Here is a 14,708-nt window from a genome sequence, read left to right as displayed (position 1 = left end):
TGGGTAAGAGCAATCTTTCTGTATAATCTGTTTCAAAACAGATTATTATTTTTTTTAAATACAAATATATAGCTGTGACTTAATTTTTTAATTCAAAACCTGATCATGCTTTAGGTAAGAGTCTTCCTTCTATTCTTCTGTGCCCTAAGGCTGGCAAATTCTTGCTGCATCCCACAACAAAGCAGCAGAAGTGACCATGGCTTCAGCAGCAATGAATCAGATTCACCTGAGACATAGTGATCACTCAAGCCTTATTTCTCTATGAAGCCAGTCTCAAACATAGTACTGCTAAAGTTGGGGTGCTGTGCTAATTAACACCAGCCCACTAATCCCCATAGCCCCACTGTGCTGCTGCTGGAAAACAAAAGGCTTGTTTCTATCAACAGCTCTGTTTCAGGTACCCTGGGCACCTGACTCAGCAGTCCTTCACCCAGAGTGTAAAATACAGCACACTCCGAAAATGTATTTAAGTTGGTAGAGTGGTGAAATACCCACTCATACCTCTCCTTGCTGTCAATCTTGTCACCCTGCCAAGCAGACTCAAAATGACAGCTATGCAGTCATGACATGAAAACAAGAACTGCAGCATCATACCTAGATTACAGAGATACACTTTAAAAAGGAAAAAGATGCAGAAGCAGGGAGGTTACCAAACACCCGCTCAAACGACTCTAACTTGGGTTGCTATGGAGAGGCAACTCCACAGTAAACACATATCCATGGCTAACATGGGGATCTTGCACCTTGGGTTTAAATCCTTACACAAAGCAGAAGGAATATGGAGATGGAACAGCCTCTGTTCATTTTCCCCACATTATTACTGTCCAGTTTTCCTTCATCATCCTAATTAGAAGCATTTCTATCTAGAACAGATGATGAATTGCAGGATTTCACACAGACAATATTTTTTTAATTTTTTTATTTTTTCCTCTTTTCAAAGCAGAAGGGATTTCAGGGAGTTTTAGGATTTTCACTGAAAATTCCCTTCTGAAAATTTTCCCTAAATTGCCAAACCACCTCTCCCTTCCTTGCAGAGGCAACTGGAAGGACAGAGGCCTTTGTAGCACAGCTGTAACTGAGACAATACTCTCCTCAGTCACACTAGACATAAGTTTTTACCAATTATTGAAGAATGATGACTGCTTTTTTTATCCCCAGAAAAGGAAAGAATGTGTGCCTGGGTGTGAGAGCTAGGATAGGCTCCGGATCCATCCCCAGATGGAGCTTCTGCAGAAGAAAGACACTTATCTTGAGTTTCCTTGACTTCCTAGTATGTAATACTAACTTTTCTACCTCCTGTTGTCTCTCTTTGGTCCCCTTCCCCAGTCAGGCTCATTGCAACCAACAAGGCATCTGACAATGCTGCCTATCCACAGGCCCTCAGAGCAACAGAAGCTGATAAGTAGCTACTGATAAGTATCTGCTATGGCTTTACATATTGAGGAGCTCAAGCCCTACCTCATGGACTTTGTACACTGTGCTGCAACTCAGCAACATCGGGGCGGGGGGGGGGAAGCACAAAATGTCATCAGAAAGCTGTGCTTTTCTCAGCAGGCTTGTAAACCCCCACCCCCAGTGAACTTATGCGCCCCTTTCTTCTCAGCATTGCAGCAAGAGCAAGGAAAAGCTGGAAATTAAGACAGGAACAAATCTGTTTTGAGGAGGAGACCCTGAAAAGGTAGTGCTCCTCAATCATATCATTTACTTGCAACTCTAGACACATTCCTGCTACAGGCAGCCCAGTCTATTGTGACTAATGGGGTTACAGCACTTGTGGATGAGGAAAGAGTGACCGACATCACCTACCTTCACCTGTGCAAAACACAGGCACTTGGCCTTGTTGAGCTCCACGAGTTTTGCACTGGTCCAGCACTCCAGCCTGTCCAGGTCCCTCTGGCTGGCATCCCTTCCGTCCAGCATGTCAACCACACAGGTTGGTGTCATCAAAAACTGCTGAGGGTACACTCAATCCCACTGTCCATGTTGTCAACAAAGATGTTAAACTGTGACAGTTCCAATATGAAAACCTTAGAAACACCTCTTGTCACTGATCTCCACTCGGACATTGAGCTCTTGTCCACAGTTCTCCGAGTGCAACCATCCAGCCAATTTCCTTATCCACAGAGTCGTCCATCCATCAAATTCATGCCTCTCCAATCACTGACATGACTTCTCAAATATGATGGATAATGGCTTGGCAGCTTCATTCACCAGTTCCCTCAGGACCGGCAAATGCATCTCATGAGGTCCCATGGACTTCTGGACCCACAGGTTCCTTAGATGTTCTCAAAACTGATCTTCTCCTACAGCAGGCGGTTCTTCATTCTCCCAGTCCCTGCCTTTGCCTTCTGCAACTTCAGCAGTGTGGCTGGAGCACTTGCCAGTGAAATTGGAGGCAAAAAATGTCATTAAGTACCTCAGCCTTCCCTGTGGGTAACCAGACCTCCTGTTTCCTTCTAGAGGGGCCCCAATTTTTCCTTGTCTTCCTTTTATCCCCAGCGTACCTATAGAAGTTTTTCTTGTTGCCCTTGATGTCCCTGGTCAGATTTAATTCTATTAGGGCTTTAGCTTCCTTAACCTGATTCCTGGCTGCTCGGATTATTTCTCCGTATTCCTCTCAGTCTACCTGCCCTTGTTTCCACCCTTCGTAAGCCTCCTTTTTGTGCTGGATTTTGTCTAGGATCTCCTTGTTCAACCACACAGGCTTCCTGGCATTCTTGCCTGACTTCCTCTTTGTCGGAATGCATTACTCCTGAGGGTGGAGGAAGTGATTCTTGAATATTAACCAGCTTTCTTGGGCCCCTCTTCCCTCCAGGGCTTCATCCCATGGTACTCTACCAAGTAGATTCCTCAAGAGGCCAAAGTCTGCTCTCCTGAAGACCAGGGTAATGAGCTTGCTGTGTGCCCTCTTCACTGACCTTTCTTCAATGACTCAAACTCCACCATTTCATCATCAGGAAGGATGGGAAGATATTCTATCAGGAAATGTAGTGATAGGACAAAGTTCGGTGCAAGCTGTGCCTTGCCTAAAAAAATCCACTGCACAGGCTGGAAGGGCTTACTCTCACTTGTCTGTATGGACAGGCGAGGGTCAAAACGGTAGGTGACAAGGTGCATGGGAAGCTGCAGATCCAACCTTGCATGTGGGTGAACCAGCGCATGAGTAGCTCGAGATTACTCAGGAGATGACAGTCCTGGTCAGACACTCTCTGATTGCCTAAGCATCCTTTTCCAACCAGATTTGCATATCCCACATGCCCTTGGTCATTGTGCTTGTAGTAAGTATGGTCAAAGCCCTTCCCAAATCTTCGCTCACGAAGCCAAGCCATCAATGGGTTTAAACTGAAAGAGAGTAAATTTAGATTAGGTATTAGGAAGAACTGTGAGGGTGGTGAAGCACTGGAAAAAGTTGTCCAGAGAAGCTGTGGCTGCCCCATCCCTGGCAGTGTTCAAGGCCAGGTTGCACAGGGCTTGGAGCAACCTGGTCTAGTGGAAGGTGTCCCTGCCCATGGCAAGGGGTTGGAACTGAATGAGCTTTAAGGTCCTTTCCAACCCAAACCATTCTGTGATTTCACAATTCTATGATGCAGGAATTAATGTGCATGAGACACACAGCTTCCCCCTCTCCAGTATTGTCTCCTTCAGCATGTTCATCTAGGCTCCACATACTGATACTCTAGCTGATAGCATCAGAAACCTACATGCACATTTTACTGTGGGGAATAATAATAATACAATTATAAAATAAAAAGGAGCAATTCCTTTGTCAGGACCTGTCAGAGTGTTTTGTTAAATTGCACTTTAATATTCAATACAAAGTTTATTTACTGATTTTAACTGCCACAACATGACAGGGCACTTGGGTCCTGGCTGACAACCTTGTTTTTTATCTTCAAATATTTCATGCAATTGCATTAAATTTGAGAAAGGGACCAAGCCTGGCTAATTCTTACGCACAAATTCCACAGCATTCTTTTCTGCTTCTCCTTAATTTTTTGTCCCTATTATGGAATTAGATGAGAAAGCCCAGTCTTTCCACTTCCATAAACCTTCAAGTTTGCAAAATATTTTCCATAACAAAAAAATGGAAGATTTTTGGTGCATTAGGTTAATTAAGTAGTTCAACAAAGGGCAAGATCTGATCTCCTTCCAGCACTTACATTCCTGATCTTAGAGTACACGTTACTTTTTAATCAAGGACTTTCTATTTCGAATTCTTAATACTCCTTATGACCATAGTGCCCTGCAGCTGGAGTACGTATTTTATGTTCAATATACACTAGGCTTGCACAGTGCATTATGAAGTGACAAAACTCTTCTTAAGAAATTACGTAAATTCTAGAAGGCTGCCCAGAAGGATAGTTTTGCATGAAGAACATGCAACTGCCTAACATTAGCACCTTTTTTTCTTAAGCCCTGCTCATACTGAATCAATCAGCAACAGGAACGTGCAACTGTTCTACTTACCATCAGCCTAATAAGGAGCAGACAGAACTAGAAACCAAATTACAACATAGATAATTTACCACATCACGATCAGAAGTCCCACACCACAGCTTTCATAGGCTTATACTAAATACCTGTACAGAAGTTGTCCTGCATGCCGGCTTGTTACCTGATGAGCAGCACCAATTCCCTGCCGAGGTGAGGTATTTTTATACTTTTTCTCTAGTTTACTGCTTGCACTCCAGTAGAGTAGATAGCAAAATAGGAACCTACATGATTTCAAACCCCTCACCTCAATTACCTTTCCCTCAGTTAGTGCTTAGTTTTGCTAAGCTCATTTCTTGTGGTAAACAATCAGCCAGCTGATTGTTTGTAACTTGTGGTTTTACTCCTTTTAGAGTTCCTCCTTTAAAGAAAAGGATTTTCTGGTGCTTAACAGAGAATATAAAATGCTTATTACCTGAGATAACTATTAACAAATAATTTGTTCTTAAAGATAAACTGCTAACAGTGCTTTCAATTTTATTAACACTCTGATATCAAAGTGAACACCAGAAGGAACAGAGAGCTGCAACAGCAACAAGCCTTCCTTAGAGCAGAGAAGTTGGCTGCTCCCAATTTTCTCAATGCCATTTCAAAGCCTCCAATTAAAGATACTGAGCTAGCCCATGTTATCTTCTATTCTTTACTCTGCTACTACCAAAACCATTCAGTTCCATTTTCTACAACCTTCCTAAGCCCTTGTTCTCTGTAAGTCCTCTAAGGGGTGACCCAAAGTTTAGGAATATCCAACCAACCTTGTTTCATGACAGGCTTTTCACAGAACTGATAAGCTGGCAATGAAGCTTATAAACAGGAAGCAACTTCAGTCCTAAGCCTTTGACAGGAAGAATCACACCAAGAAGCCTGCTTTCCCAGCCCTAAAATAACATGATCTTCTCATCCCCACTCACAGTCAGCGAAGTCCTGATGATTAAAAACACTTGGTCCCCTTGAGGTAAGGGCTAAGCTCCTTTACTGCTCACATTTACTTATCAATAATTAGGAACAAATGTATAAAGGCACCCACCCATACGACAGAGATACATAATTTGTTATTGGGGCAATGAACAGATTAAATCAGATGGAAACATCCTTCAATTAATTTGGAGATCATCAAAACATTTGCAGCTTTGAATGTGCAAACACAACTTGTGCTTTTAAAAATCTCTTAGGGCACTTGAAATTCCTGTCCCACTTTTCTTCAAGAGCTAATTTTGCCAATATGAGCTGTCTGATGAGAGAGCTAACAGGACTAGTTCATTAGTCTGAGCTCCTAGAAAGCTCCCCACTCCCCATGCACCAGTTCTGTGCCTTGCCTGCAAGGCTGCCTTTGCTGTGGTTGCACTGGTCCTTGAGGGAGGAGAGCCTTGCAGAGGCAGGGTATTAACCAGAGGAGCAGAAGGTGGTCTTCAAAGCAGGACAGGGGTAGTGCTGCTTCTCTGAGAAGATTTGCTCTCAAAAGGGCAGCAAGGATTTATCTTGCTGCAGTTGAACAAAGGGGATCCTGTTAATACTCACCTCAACCTCCAATACATGGACTATCCTGTGCTACTCTAGCTCCTCACTGGTACTGTGAGGCATATACTGGGATGTCTCCTGAAGATTCAGGAGCAGCTGATATCTCTCTGCAGTCCAGTGGAAAGTGGAGCATTGAACAAGGGACTGAGGAACAGGTCTGCTCACTGAGATTTTCCCTGGGGCTTTGGGATCCTGGTCAGTATGGACCCAAGCCTTTGCCTTGATCCACATAACCTGTGACCACTGCACCCTGGCTATTCCTGTTTACTGAGCACTTCTGCGTCCCTCTTTCAGCAAACATCTGGGCATCAGGTGAATTTCAGTGATGGCAGAAATAAAGCCAACAAGAAAAACCAAGCACCAAGAAAAAAGCTCTGTGGGATATGCTGATTCTTGGCTTTCCTGCCCAGAGAAGCACCTGGTCAGCAACAGTCTTTAGTGTATCAACCTTGAATAATTTGCAGGTTTCTAGATCCTCCGAAGCCCAGCCACTGGTTTTCCCTTCCCAAAGTACTGCATCATTCCACCTCTTAGATGTCGAGGGGAAAGGCTGGCCCTGTTCCTCTGGCAAAAAGTCCTGCAGCTACCGGTGAGACCCAAACACTGCCAAGGGTCAGGGCTTCTTTCACTCCCAAGCTTTCTCTGTGCTGCCAGTACAACAGGACCAATAGTTTACCCATCCCTGTGCTCTGAAAAAAAGTGTTGAGATTGAAGAATTCAATAAGTAGAGCTTAGGAGGAAGAAAAAGCCTACATCTTTGCAAGGACTGGTCCCAAAGCAAGAAACATCTCTGAATTTACTTTAATTTATGCCCTTCTGAGGCCAAGCAGTGAAGAGCCATTTTAATCAGGCCTGGCTGGATGACATACAAGCAGCTTAGCTACTTGCTAACTGGAAGCATTAGGGATCTGAGTTTTCTCACTAACACAAGATAACAAACCTAGCATGCACATGGGAGTACAATGTTGATAGCACTGTCTCTATAGTATGATTAGGCTTTAAAAGAGAGCTTTCAGCTTGTTTCTAATCAACTACATGTAGATTTAGCACCTGCCTAGTTTCAGATTTACTACAAATTAAACCACACGAGAGAAGTGTTGTGTGGTTTAAAAAAGCAAAATAAGGCAAAGCCTACAATAGTTCAGTGTCAGGCTTTGTGCCATTACATTTAAAGCTGTGTCAGAGTTGCCTTCACTCAGCATCCTTGTTCTGCGCCTGAACCAGAGATCCTCAAGGTGCAGCTAACAAGCTCACTAACACCTCCCAGGAGCTACCGCCTTCCTCCCTAGGCTTCGTTTTCAAAGGCATGCTTGGCAACTTCCAAAAATGCCAGAGCAGCAGGGTTCTCACATCCCTTCCTTGCAGGTTGCCTCTGGATTAAGCCACTACAAGTTTTTAGAGCCATTCTGAATAGTCTGGGCAGTTTCTTCTTTGCATGACTGGAAAACTGGCTCTTGCTAGAGAAGCTGTGTGCAGAGGTGCTGTGCAGCCGGGGCACTGGCTGTAGCAGAGAGAGATGTCAGAGCTGAATGCCTGTCTCTGAGGAACAGGAAAGCCCAGCAGTGCTGAAGCAAGCCTCTGGTCCCACAGGGCAATTTCACTCCCTCTCTAGCTTGCCCTGCAAGCTGTGCAAGGACTGGATCACCTCCATGCAGCACTGGACAGTGAAACAGCTGCTGGCCCCAGTCTAAGCTTGACTGGAGCTTCACCTGCTTGTGAAAATAGCAGAACAGACCCTGTCCCCCTTCGAGTCATGCAGGAGAAGTCTTCTGTCATAGAAGCTTGTCACAGACTCCCACTCCCTGTCAGAGGATGGACAACTCAAACCAACTCTCTTCATAACATATCCTGAGCTAAGTAATTCCTCAGCCTTAACTAATCATGCCCAACACCTCCTACACACACATCAGCTAACGTAACTTAGGGCAGAATCACTCTTTGCAACTTTAGCTCGTGGTCTGGTTGTCAAACCACTCAGGTTAGGCACCACTGCTGCTGTATTTAGCTGAACAGTACTCATTAAGAGAGCAGAGATGAAGAACAGCAGCATTGTAGGAAAGAACTGAGTTCCCTATCTCAAGAGCTAATAGTACCTTGGTAATTCCTGCAGACCTATGAAGCACAGGGAATCAAAGCAAATTCCCATCCCTGGGAAAGGCAGGGATATTTAAGTCATGAATTCTATCTTGAGTGGGCTATTGCACACTATACCAAGCAGGGCATTTAAACACTTCTTACCCTTTCAAACATCCCCAGAAACACAAGATAAACAGATGCTTCTGACCACTTTCCTTAACTGGTCCGCAGTATTTTAGATATGATCAACCACTTACCTTTAGTATCTTTACTGAACCCCTTCAGACTTTCTGAAGACTTGTCTGTAACATTTTTTGCTTGGAGAAATCTGCCCATTAGCATTCAATGCACAGTGCTGTATTTAGTTTTCAGGAAATATGACACTCATTCCACAAGAAGATTGGAAAAAAATATAACATTGGCCTATTTCTCTTTTATAAATCTGTTGGTAAGATATTTTCATTGATTTTCCTCTATATCATGTATTTCTAAAACACTGTATGAGTAAATTTAGGATCCAAGTGAGAAGAAATAAGGTTTTTCTAGCAAACCTGAGTTTGGTCAATCAATTATGAAATAAAAAAAGAAAAAAAAGATCCTTCATACTGGTTTTATGAAGTGATGCAATGCAGCTCCTCAGAGACGTGTAGGCCTCCTGAAGATTAAACAAAATTAATCAGAAAGGCTTGAGACTGGTTTCTTGAGAAGTGAAACCAGTAAGGCACCAAGCATCCACTACATCTGCCATTTGCCGTTAACCATAGGCTCTCCTGCTTCCAAGCCATGCATGGGAAGTTCTCATGGTTTGAACAGCAAGTTTGGAGCAACCCTTTCCTTTTCACCAGGGGCTGGACAGGAGATGTAAGTTACAGGAGAGGATTCAACAGCAAGTCCAGTATCCCAGCAAACCTGGCCCAAGACTGACCCACAACCTCCTAGGTCCACAAGCAAGGTCCTTAGGAAGGCTCATCTGATACCACAGGGAGGCCATAACCTCTGTGCAGATAAGGCTTTTTGTGGATATCAAACCTTGGTCAGCTGCCACACCTTTGTAGTTAAAAGCAAGCCTGTTGATATAGGGAAGAGCACTGCTCCAAGTACTCCCTGCCAGTTCAATATGCAGTGTGAATGCTTTTCCATTGCTCACAGATGCACCACAGCACTCAGAATAGTCAGCCTCTGCTGTTCGGTTCCTTATATTCCTGCAGCTGCTCAGTGGTCCTATGAAAAAGGTACACCTACAGTTAATTTCCAAATCTGAATATACCATGAAAGCAAATGCAGGAGTCCCAGCTCATCCATGTCTCATTTTTAACTAAATCACTTACACTGTTTCAAAACATTCGAAAGGTTAAAAATGAAATTAAGCCTATCTTAATTTTGCTTGGTGGAGATCAATCATATGTACTACAAGGTAACAGATATCGCCTCGTTAGTACTGTTTACAGTGCCCATCCATAACATGACAGAATAGAGATAAGAAATAATTCAAGTTCACATATATAAGCAAAAATAAATGCACCTGAGAGTTCAGCACAAAATTCTGACCTATGAAGCAAACTTACTTAGAAATCACCATAACAGAAACTGATCATTTGGCAAATTGCACAAGGTTCAGTTTTCTTAATAGACAATATCATGCCAGCTGGGTTACACAAGCAAATTACTTCTCCGTCAATATCTGGGGCAGTGGTTTTTACCCCCAGGCCAAGGATTCATGGACTTCTGAGGATTGCAAGTGATAACTAATAAAGCACATACATAGGGTCCACATGGATCCAAACACTCCTAGGTAGTCTGGGCATCTTCCAGGAGAGATTTAACATGGAAATTGGGACTATTTGAAAAATCACCTGTCCAAATGGTAAATTGTTAGGAACAGTGACTGTATCTTGCACTGGAAGCGTACAACACCCCATTTTCTTGACTGCAATGCGTAAGAGCTGAAGCAAACATGAATAATGTTGCTGGTCAGATAAGGCCAGCTTAGAAATCAGACATACAGTTTTATTTGCTGATTTCCATTTTAAATAAATAGCCCTACATCCAGATGCCAAGCCCCATTTCAGCATTGAACAGTTTACCAGCCCAGGTCAACAACAGCAGCACCATTTCCTACAGGATTTACACTATGAAAGCATCCTTCCATTCCTCTCAAATGCACTCCAGCCAAAGGGCCAGCTTCATCAGGGGCCCAACTGAAATGCCTGTACACCAACACACACAGTATGGAGAATAAATCTGAGTTAGAGACATGCACATTCCTGCAGAGCTATCATCTTTTTTGCACCATGGAGACACAATGGGATGGCTTCTGTGGCCACAGTATTGGAATGGAAAGATACAGGCTCTTCAGGGAGAACAGGTAGAGGAGACAGGGAGGGGATGCCACCCTCTATGTCAATGACCAGCTGGAACTCGGCATTTCAGCATGGCAACTCAGCTGTTCTGTGCCAGCTAACCAGTTATTCTCAACTGGATAGAAAGGTACTGAAGTCTGTCATATTACTAACACACAAATGAAACCTTAAACCTGATGGCAAGCCTGGGACTCTTTCAAGATATCACCTGGTACTAATAACCCAGGATACAGCCCTTACAGGTAGGAGGTCCCACCTGAACCACTGCTGTCCAAGAACAGGCTGCCCAGGGAAGTGGTTGAGTCACCATCCATGGAGGTATTTAAAAGACATGTAGACATGGCACTTAAGGACATGGTTTAGTGATGGACTTGGTAGTGCTAAATTAATGGTTGGACTCAATAATCTTAAAGGTCTTTTCCAATCTAAACAATTCTATGATTCTATGATTGCACTGCACAGCATGTGCACACAAGCCTGCCCAGCATGATACTGGAAACTACAACGTAGACTGTCTATAAGCCTTTTATCTTTTAATAAAGGTAATTTAATAATGCATCATTTCTTACAATTGCCAGTGGGTCGCCAGTTACCTGACAGCTAATTTTCATCTGCACAGAATAAAAGAAACATCAGGTATTGGAGCAATATTGGTCCGATAGACCCACAGCTCAGAGCCAATGTTTGCAAGCTGTAGCTTCCAATGAAGGTGGGATCCCTTGTGTCATTGGATCCACTTCTGTGAGTTTTAGTTCTAGCCAAAAAAGTCCCAGGGTTCCAAAGGAACATGTGGATAGTCTGAACAGGTGATTGGAAAGGCTTTTTAGGCTTTAGACTCCATGACCCATGGAAAGCTTCCTCCAAACAGCAGGCAGCCAGAAAACAATGGGCCTTCTGACTCAAGAGAGAGAGCACCTCTCCTGACAAATGACACTGATAAATGATTCTGTGAGATTTACTTTGCTTACAAAGCTTTTTGTTTTGATACCCCTGAAATTTAAAAGCATAAAATACCATTAATATAGGGGGGAACACAGGCGTGAAATGAAATAATTCAGACGCAATACTTCATCACAAAGTTGATGGTATGAAGTGGAGGAAAGCATATTCAAACCAAAAGCCTAAAAAATGATATGAAAAGGAGTATCTTGCTATGATTTATTTATAGGTCAGTTTGTCCTCAACCACACCACATCCCCTGCAAAGAATGGTTTAGCGGTGTTAATTGTCAGCTTTCATGAAATTTTCACAGCTGAAAGTCCAGACCAGAGCCTGATCTTAGCAGAGCTGACCCAGAAAGTGACGGCTACTGGTGCTCACCTTTGTTACCCCTCAGTCACGATCCATCTGGAAATGTCTGGTTCTCAGTGCCTAAGAAAGGGTCAGCGGGATTTCGGGCTGTCTCCTGACAGCTCCATGGGGTCACTCTGCAGGACCATAGAAGATAAAAATCATTCAGTTCAACTCTGGGGTACACTGGAAGAGAAGATAGAGATGGAAACCATTACTTTCATGGGAAACAGGAGGAAAGCAGTCATTAGCAACATTGCTGATCAATGATGTAATCCTTCACATGTTTGAGATAGGCTGGTGAGTAACTGAAAACTGTGGCTCATTTTAAAGCAACTGTATCTTAATGAAAGTACCCAAAGAGGAGTCAGAATATGAAAGACCTGCAAAATTAATTCATTCTTAAGGCTATGAACTCAGTTGCAGGTTGTACTGTAATGATGTTTTGGCTTATGAGTTAGAGAGATACAAATCTGGGGAAGCACATAAACAAAAAAGGAAGCAAAAATCCTTACTGTAAAGAGGGAATTGGACTCCACTCAGAAAGCTTAAATGTCATTTACTTACAGTAAAAGTAAAGGTTATTCGAAGACTAAGAAGAAGAAAAAACAAATTTTGAAAACATGCATGGACTTCCTGGTAATTTGAATGACTTCTAGTAGCCGAGAGTTGGATTCTCTGTTCAAACGCTGTCTTTCCTGCTCCTTTCTTCCACCCTCCCAGACCTGCTTCCAAGGTAGCAGGAATGCCTGGCCATGACATCTCATCTTTTGCAAAGCAAAATCCAACCTTACGTGCCATGCTGTGTTAGGTCTGAGTATCTGTTTCTTACCCAGTAAATCAACAACATGACTGCAGGGAAAAGTTACTGGCTCATTGCTGGAATTTTCAAGTTCAGTGGTGTCTATTTGGAGAGAGCAAGCAACTATTTTCACACTGTTGGCACTCTCAGAAATAATTTCTGGAGAGAATTTCTATTTACATTAGTGTTACTACTCTGCACAGTTACTTCCCACGAGAAATATGGACTGTTTTAACAATAAGCCAGTCACCAGTTTTCCACCCAAGAACTGCTGTGCAGGAGGGATGGAACTAGATGATCTTAAGGTCCGCTCCAACCCTTACCATTCCATGATTCTATGATTCTATGATTCAAAGATGGTTCCTTTGGACCCATTTGTTATCTGGTTCATGGTTTTGCACCAGTGTTTCATTTTTATTCCAGCTGAGCTCTGTGTTCCTTGGCACTTTTAGGATCCTTTTAAAGTATCTTTTTATTGCACAAATTAGATCAGTTTTTAAAATAAAGATACGGGAAAATGCACCATGCCTGTTTTTGTTCCAGAGGTTCATGACAGTCACCAGCTATCGCTCACTTCTACCATTCAGACTCTTGAGATCAGGGTAGGGTGGCTTTTTTGCTGTTGGATGGGGGCTCAGCCTCTGCAGGGTCAGAGTATCGGTCCTCACCACACTCCATATCCTCCCCAGGCTAGAGCTTTCAGAATCTTTGCCCATTTTTACTCCTGTCTGTAGCTCTATATTGCAATGCTCTTCTCCCTAGGAATCTCTACTGCTTTAGCTTTCCTGGTATCTGCTCCCAAAGGGCTTGGTGAAGGATGCTTATCCCAGTACTCCATGGTCAAAGTTTGCAACTCTGTCTGAAGTAGATTCTTACCTGAATACAGCATGTCCCAGAAGGACCGTTGAGAGAATAGTTCAGGATGGTAGACCACACTCCAAAACGTGGAAGAGATGTGTGGATGGCAAGGTGCTGGAGGTCTTTCTGTTTACACATATAGCACAAAATAGTCCAAGTTCTTCCTTCTTGTCACCTTGGCACTAACTGGAAAGGCTTCCTGGAAGATGCAAGGCAGTAACAAAAGACAGACAAGGGAGACGCTGCCAGTCTCAGCTCTTTGCCCTTTGCTCCTGGTGTGGTTATAAGTGAAGAAAGGCAATGTTGTGCCTCGGAAGAGGTGCCTTCTCTGGATCCCTTTCTTCCTCCCATAAGTCTCCTCTGTTCTGTATCTAGTCTAAGGGTTCACAGGCTGGACTGTGCAAATGAAATAACATGTAAAGACAACAAAGGTTTCACAGGGGTGGAATGTTGCACACCAATGTGGCTGAGGGTGTAGCTGTATCAGGAGAGTTCTGGCATCACAGAACCCAGCCTGGTAGCACAAATCACAATGACTAATGCAGAAATGATGCTTGAGAGACTACTTGCAGCATGCAGTCATCCTGCATTGCATGGTGCAAGCCAAGCAGGTTACTGACTCCTGTTGTACAGTTATAAATCAGGGGTTTTCTCTGTTTCTCCAAACACTTGCCAAACTAAGAAAAACAATTCAAAACCTCCCTGAAACAATCAGAAAGATGGAAACACAGAAAAGTGAGCCTCCAGATCAGAGCAATTATTCCATTTTCATCAGGCTGATCATCATTATAAAATCCTGACAACACAGGTGAGATGCATCTTGCTGTCACTCTGTGTAATTCACCGTTACACAACACAATAGTCTGACTGCAATGGAGAAAATTGCTGTGCACACTATGAACTCCCATGAACAACAAAATGCAGTTCAGTCCTGCTGATTCATCATATCCCTATGACCTTGAGATATTTAAAAATACAATGAAAACACCTGAGACCTTCAAGACTGAAAAGCTCTGTGCACATACAGATTGCTTCTTTTTCAAAGAAGGCTTTGTTCGAAATTAGTGAAGTGTCTATTATGCATACTAAAATGTGAAAGCAACAGATAAGTAATAAACAGCATTTCCTAGCATAGAAAATAGGTCACATCTAGAGTAATTTTCATCCCAAACTTGAGGTGTTTCTGTTCTTTTCCTTTTCTTCTCCAGATCTTTCCATAAATAAACTTTTTGAGAACACAAAGAGCTCTTTTTCTTCTCAAATGAAGAAAACATCTTACTCAGACTGCTCTGTGTCCCTGCAGTTTGTTTGAGCTC

At 43.0% G+C, this 14,708-nt stretch overlaps 1 long non-coding RNA gene across 2 annotated transcripts in view; it reads right to left on the bottom strand.

Moving 5' to 3' along the window:
* The window catches only part of LOC136015759 (uncharacterized), a 78,038-nt gene extending 63,834 nt beyond the window's left edge, over positions 1–14,204 (bottom strand). For both annotated transcript variants that reach the window (XR_010613325.1, XR_010613326.1), the window contains exons 1-3: positions 13,411–14,204; positions 11,763–11,918; positions 1,807–3,342 (exon numbers count right to left, since the gene is read on the bottom strand). This is a non-coding gene — a long non-coding RNA (uncharacterized LOC136015759). The remainder of the gene's footprint in view (positions 1–1,806; positions 3,343–11,762; positions 11,919–13,410) is intronic.
* Positions 14,205–14,708: the final 504 nt, after the last annotated feature.

Source organism: Lathamus discolor, chromosome 5, assembly GCF_037157495.1.
Source record: "Lathamus discolor isolate bLatDis1 chromosome 5, bLatDis1.hap1, whole genome shotgun sequence".
NCBI lineage: Eukaryota > Metazoa > Chordata > Aves > Psittaciformes > Psittacidae > Lathamus > Lathamus discolor.
The sequence above is the reverse complement of the archived record's forward strand: the minus strand, read 5'-3'. Positions and strand labels throughout refer to the sequence as shown.